Here is a 7464-nt window from a genome sequence, read left to right on the forward strand (position 1 = left end):
CAGCCTGAGAACCACAACCGGGTGCTGGATCCTGGGTTTGAAGAGGACCCGGATATATTCGTGGTACTTGCGGAAGGGGTGTTTTACCAGGCGAGCTACGATGGCACGGAAGTGACCATTATCGCCGATTACCCTGGTCTTCTTCCTGCTTCCCACGTAAGTCATCAAGAGAAAATCTCACTCGAAAGAGCTTCCTCGCACTGCCTCACCCATCACTCTGTCTCGTGCTCCACAGGGTAGGCGTTCGGCGTATCACGCTACTCCGGGGGCGGCTCCAAAGAGAGCGGCAGGAAGGTCGGTGAAGACACGACCAGTCCCTCGTCAAAGAGGTAAGGATTTGAAGGTATACTTTAGTAGTCACATCCAACTGTAACTTGTACATTTGTATGGTACCAGGAAAAAGGTTCACCGGACTAAGTCCGAGGGTCCGGCCAGCCGTACTCCCAGCGCCCGGGATTTAGACCCCATTGGAGAGGCGGAAGCCGATATAGGAACAGTGTCGGACTGTCCTTCGGCCGAGGGTTCGGAGAATATGTCCATTACCAACTCGGAAGTGGAGAGCGCCATGAATCATCGCCGCTTTAGGGCTATTTTACGAGACTCTGAGTTCTCGGAAGAGGCATTCAATGCCTCCAGCTCAGCTGATGCGTACATCCGAGCTGCTCGAAATGGGCTTAGTCGAGCCACGAAGCTGCATTTAACAGATGTGCGGGTAAGTTTTCTTTGTCCGAATAGGATAGCCATATGCCAGTACCCCCCGGGACTGAAAGTAGTTGGTACAACTGATTTAAGGACCGTTGTATGACCAGGTTCTTACAGAGAAGAACAATCTGCTAACCCAAGAGCTGGAGCAATGTCGGGCGCAGCTAAATGTTGCTACCGCCGAACAGAAAAAGTCCAAGAAGGCGTCACCTGGTAGTATTCCCCTCGATCGAGAAAATATAATTATATGCCATTTATGCTAACAGTCTTGCCTATATCATGACATAATTGTCAGAAGAGCTCAAAGAGGCATTGGAAGTCGCGCAAGCGAATGAGCAAGAAGCCAAAAGGCTACAAGCTACGGACGATCGTGTGCAGAAGCATGCCATTATTGAGAGAAACCAGCTCCAGGACTGCAAGACCCAGCTAGGCGAGGAGCTGAAAGATGTATGAGCCCAGCTAGCCGATTCCGTGAAGGAGAACAAGAAGCTGCGGGGCGGCATATTCAGTATGTGTCTGAACTATTTTTAAAGTAGTTCGGAGAAAGGTGGAACTGATATAGTTATGATTGCAGGTATATTGACGGGCCGTCCTGAAGAGGAGTATCCGTGTACAAAAGGAGGGGCGCACTTTTGTACCCCTCTACCTGTGCATGGGCAGTCGGAGTCGCGCCCACGGTCACAACAAGCAGAACAGGGGAGGTAAGCCAAGGTAAGACTGAAGCCCAAGTTAACCAGGGCAACGCCAAGACCAAGACCACAAAGTGCAGAGGGACGAAGCAGGTTCCCCCGGCGAGACCCTTGCCGGGGCAGCCTCAGCGGCCCCGGCAAGACCCTTGCCGGGGGAGCTCGCCCCACACCAACAAAGCGAGCCACCCTTGAGCCACGGTCTCCAACATCACGTTGGGCCAGGGCTCGGGAGGCACCTCCATGGTGGTATGCAGATCTTTGTGAAGACAAGGAACATTCATGATCAGATGTGGATTAGAAGATGACGACCCTCGGCAAGATCCTTGCCGAGGAAAGCCACGAGACCCCCGGCAAGATCCTTGCCGGGGACGACGGCGCGCCACGGCAAGACCCTTGCCAGGTGGCCGACCCTTGTAGGGCCACCCGGCAAGGCCCTCGCCAAGGACGCCTGCAGGGCCACTGCAAGGCCCGCACCAACCAAGTCTCCACCGCCGTTCGCATGCAGCTGCCAGCCCGACCAGCTGGGTAGGCACCTGCGTGGCAACATGCAGCTCCCAGGGCAACTCATCAAGTGCCTGCGTGGCGGCATGCATATCTTCGTGAAGGCTCCACCACCGCGCCACCTCAGCTGCCTGCCTGCCTACATGGCACCGCATGCATCGCTGGCTAGGGCGCGTTGAAGCGAGGAGGAGCGGCGATGGACGGGACGGGCCCCGCCCCCGTCCCCGATAAAGCTAGGGGACACCTCAGCAGCGCATTAAATGTGTCTTGTCCTGTAATACGAGCGATAAGCTCGCAATACTGTACGCCTTTCCACCTCCTGTATGCCACTGTGGCAGCCCCTTTCGACTATAAAAGGAGGCCCATGGCATACTGGAGAAGGATTCCGCTCTTTTGAACCACGCACTCGCCACAGCTAGTTCGAGAGCTCAAGATCTCTCTGAAATACACCCACCAAAGCAGGACTAGGGTTTTACGCGGCCCGAACCTGGGTAAACGATCCTTGTACTGACTAATGATCCTGCTCTACTTGCAGCCCCGCGCCCCGGCAACCGTAGTAGGGATTCTTGTGATCCCATAGGTGTCGTTTCCCCCTATATATTTGGCGCGCCAGGTAGGGGCGCAATTGTGAGAATCTGGTCTAGTAGTTAGCCTAGCAGTTCTTTGTCGCCATGGCTCCTAAGAAGAAGACTGCCACGGCGATCGGCTCGTTGGGAGCCGAACGACCCGTGCCGGTGCGGACGAGCAGTGGACCAGTCGCGGACAGGACCCGGGCCGCGGTCCACGAGCACCAGCATCGCCCTAGCAGTCAGAGCCTGGCGAGCGGCGTCGTTCGCGCGCCAGACGACCGGCCGCACGTCGCCAGATCCAAAGACTGGGCACCCTGCAGGCGGCGCGGGGCCCTCCAAGGGTGTCGTTGTGCCACCTCCGGGCGGCGCAGCGACCTCCAAAACGCCCACACCGGCGACCACTGCACGCTCTTCCCATGGTGTGCGTGTCGAGCAGCGTCACCACGCTGGTGATCCTGGGCACCGCTGTGGGAACAGCCATGTGCGTCATCCGCAAGATGAAGGGGTTCAGCATGCCTGCCGAAGTGCTGGCAAAAATGGCACGCAGTCGCTGGGTCGTGACGGAGCTCCTTCTAACATAGTTAGAAGTCGAAGCGTGCCGCGATCCACGCAGCTGTCGCCGCCGCCCACGCCAGCAGAAGCTTTGGCACACGCGCGGCTGCTCCTTGACTTCCCTCCTGCTGCGGAGAAGCTCGACGAGTGGAGGGCCATCATTCGGGCCTCGTCACCGTCGCCAACAAAGACGATCCGTGACCGGTGGGGCCCTCGGTTCGGCGCTCCACCGAGCCACCATGCGCTGGCGCTGGGAGGACCGGGGGAGCTGCGGCCACGGTGCACTCTCCCCCTCCTCGCCAGCCACCGCAGGCGTCTGCCCGTCGTAAAGACGCTTGTGATAACATCTCTATAGCGTCGTCCGACCCACGGTCCCACCGCGACCAGCGCCAAGTTCTTTGAGAACGAGCTCACGAAGATGCACCGACCACCATCGCGCGCCGGCGCGATACACGCCACCAGTCGGACAACCGGGCGGGACCCGCTATGGACCACCCAGCGTCGGGGGCTCCGGCGGCCTAACTTACGAGGTGGGCTGCCCGGCCTTCACCCGTGAGCTGCGGCAGTTCCAGTGGCCGTCCCACCGCACGTTCAAACCCGACGTCAGCGAGAAGTACACTGGCAAGACCCATCCGTCCGAGTTCCTCAGCATCTACACCATCGCGATGCAGGCTGCCGGAGCTCGCGACGACATGGTGCTTGCCAACTATTTCCCGCTGGCACTGAAGCCTAATGTTATGTCCTGGTTGATGCACTTGCCGGCGGATTCCATTTCTTCTTGGTTGGATCTGTGCCATGAGTTCGTTGGCGCCTTCACAAGAGGCCACCAAGCTCATGGCCAGGCCAGCGATCTGCATATCATTCCCCAGAAGGAAGGGGAAACCCTGCGCAAGTACATCCAGAGATTCAGCCGGGTGCAGTACAACATCCCTGACGTTCATCCCGCCGCTGTGATCAGCGCGTTCCATCAGAACGTGCACAATCGCAAGATGCGCGAAGAGCTGGCTATGACCAAGGTTCAGGATGTGGCCGAGCTCTACGTTCTGGCCGATAGGTGCGCCCGGGCTGAAGAGGGAAGGAAGTACCCCGGCGAAGATGGCGGTGCGGAAACCGACTCTACCGACGAAGACGCCGCCACCCCAACGAAGAAGGGCCGGCGTCGCAATAGGAAACTCAAAGGCAAGGCCGTGCTTGCCGTTGAAGGATCTGACGATACCGGCGCTGCCAAGAAGGTCCAGGAAGAAGCCCCCGGCAAGCAGATTGTCAGGTGCGCCGCCTACCGGGCCTTGGCGGCTACCGACAAGCCAGGAAGCTCTGGCAAGCAATACTGCAAGATCCACCGCACCAAGGGCCACGACCTCCAGAACTGCCGACAAGTCGAGCTGCTTGCTGAGAAGCAAAAAGCTGAGTACGAGAGGCGGGACAAGGAGAAGGACCAAGATGGTGCCGAGGGATCCGGCAAGAAGCGTGGTGGCCAAGGAGGCCGCCGCGGCAAGGACGACCAGCAAGAGAGGCCCGCCCGGGGCCGTGACAAGAAACAATAAGACGATGATCATGACGAGGACGACAAGTCCGGTGAGCAAGAGTTCCAGAAGGCTACGAAGGCCATGTGCGTCGATTACGGCAACGGAGCCCTCGTTCGACGCTCAGAAGCCGCCAAAGTGGTCTAGCACGCCCCTCATATTTGACGCCGAGGACCAACCTGACCGCACAACCGCGGTCAGGTGTTTCCATTGTTGGTCTCACCAATGATATGCAACCTCAAGGTGAACAAGATGTTGGTTGACGGCGGGGCCGACCTGAACTTGATCTCGCCTGTCGTGATCAAAAGGCTGCAAATTCCTTATGGAGACCTCGAGGAAGCGGGCACGTTTCAAGGGGTCAATCCGGGGAGGAGCCAGCCGAAGGGGAACGTCACGCTGCCCGTGACGTTTGGAGGAGAGTTGAACTACAGGACAGAGAGGATCACCTTCGACGTGGCCGAGATCCCCTTGCCCTACAACGGGATCCTCGGCCGACCGGCACTAGCCAAGTTCATGGCGGCATCACACTACGCATACAACATGATAAAGATGCCTGGGCCGTTGGCCATCATCTCCGTCCCCTCCGACAAGAAGGACGCGCTGATCTGCGCCGACCAACTCTACCAGGAAGCAGTTGCAGCAGCTGCCGTCAAGGCACTTGCTCCTGCCGCTCAAGGCCCGGGAGGGAAGAAGAAGCCCGACAAGACCTCTCGCACCCACTCCGGCAAGCACACCTCTTCGGAGTGCTGTGCTACCGTCGAGGACGTGCCAGAGAGCTCTACCGGCAAGAGAAAGAAATCCAGAGCCGAGCCACCGCAGACCAAGAAGGTGTCCGCCAGGGAGGATGGCACGGGAAGGAACGGTTTGTGTAGCCATAAATTCTATTTAATCATTGGTGTTGACTTTGTATACTATTCCGTTGCGCCCACACCGGATATGGACCGAACTGTCTCAGGACGTGCCTTCACCATAGGCTCCACCGTCGATAGCAAATAGGAAGGCGCGCTCGTCACCTTCCTGTGGGCGAATGTCGACGTGTTTGCGTGGCAAGCATCCGACATCCCCGGTTTTCCCAGGGAGGTGATTGAGCACCACCTAGCTATCTGCCCTCATGCACGGCCCGTCAGGCAGAAGGTCAGGAATCAACCTCTGGAGAGGCAGGAGTTCATCACAAAGTTGATCAGGAAGTTGGAAGCGGCAGGTTTGGTGAGAGGGGTGCTCCACCCGACGAGGTTGGCCAATCCGGTAGTGGTGTGCAAGGCGAATGGGAAGTGGAGGCTATGTATTGATTACACAGATATCAATAAGGCTTGTCCTAAGGACCCCTTCCCGTTGCCGCGCATCGACCAGATTGTTGACTCCAGGGCCGGGTGTGATCTGTTGTGATTCCTCGACGCCTACTCGGGCTACCACCAAATCTTCATGACAAGAGAGGATGAAGAAAAGACATCATTCATCACCCCATGTGGTACGTATTGCTTTTTACGGATGCCTTTCGGGTTGAAGAGTGCTGGCTCGACGTTTGCAAGAGCGGTCCAAATTGGTTTTGAACTTCAGCTCCATAGAAATATGGAGGCATACATGGACGACATAGTGGTCAAAACCAAGGACGGGCCGACTCTTGTGCAAGATCTGGAAGAGATATTTGCCAACCTGCGCAAGATCAACCTTTAGCTGAACCCTGAGAAGTGTGTCTTCGGCGTTCCGTCCGGCAAGCTTCTCGGGTTCTTTGTGTCACAGCGCGGGATCGAGGCAAACCCAGATAAAATCAAGGCTATTGAGCAGATTGAGGCGCCCAAGCAGGTCAATGATGTGCGTCGGCTGACCGGCTGCGTCGCCGCCATGAGCCGATTCATCTCCATGTCCGCCGAGCGCGCCCTTCCTTTCTTCAAGATCTTGAAGAAGGCAGGCCCAATGGAGTGGACCCAAGAAGCCGAGCCAGCATTGCAGGATCTGAAGAAATACCTTTCCTCCACGCCGATACTGGTTGCACCCAAACCACAAGAGCCGTTGCTGCTGTATCTGGCGGCGAGGAATCAAGTGGTCAGCGCCGCATTGGTGGCACAGAGGAAGGTCGATGAAGGGGCGGTGACGACGGCAGAACCAGCGGATGCCAAGACAAAGACTCCCCCGGCAGGGCCTGGTGCTGGCAAGGCGAGGCCCCCGGCAGAGTCTGATGCCACCAAGGCAGTGCCCGCGCAGTCGAGTGAGGTGGTGTAGAAGAAGAAGATGATGCAGCACCCGGTTTACTTTGTCAGCTCCCTCTTGCAGGGAGCTAGGTCGAGGTAATCCGGTGTGCAGAAATTGCTCTTCGGCCTCCTTATGGCCTCGAGGAAGCTGGGTCATTACTTCCAAGCCCACGAGATCACTGTCGTCACCCGCCTCCCGTTGCAACGGATACTGCATAACCCAGATGCAACCGGAAGGATTGTGGAATGGGCCTTGGAGTTGTCAAGTTTTGGTTTGAAGTTTGAAAGTACCTCGACAATCCAGAGCAGAGTCCTGGCGGAGTTCATTGCAGAATGGACCTCAACGCCTGACGAAGAAATCCAGGAGACCACTCTCCCCGGCAAGGAAGCGGACTGCGACTGGATCATGTACTTTGATGGGGCTTTCTCGCTGCAAGGCGCCGGTGGCGGTGTGCTGCTCGTCGCACCCGCCGGAGAGCACCTCAAGTACGTGATCCAAATGCACTTCCCCAGGGAGATGTCCACCAACAACACTGTTGAGTACGAGGGATTGCTTGCCGGTCTCCGGATCGAGGCAGACCTCGGGGTTAAGAAGCTCATCGTCAGGGGTGACTCGCAGCTTGTTGTCAGATAGGTCAACAAGGATTACCAGAGCCCGTTGATGGAGGCCTACGTAGATGAGGTGAGGAAGCTGGAGGAACGCTTTGATGGTATCCAAGCAGAGCATGTCCCCCGCATG

The sequence above is a fragment of the Aegilops tauschii genome, chromosome 2 (assembly GCF_002575655.3).
Source record: "Aegilops tauschii subsp. strangulata cultivar AL8/78 chromosome 2, Aet v6.0, whole genome shotgun sequence".
NCBI classification, from domain to species: domain Eukaryota; kingdom Viridiplantae; phylum Streptophyta; class Magnoliopsida; order Poales; family Poaceae; genus Aegilops; species Aegilops tauschii.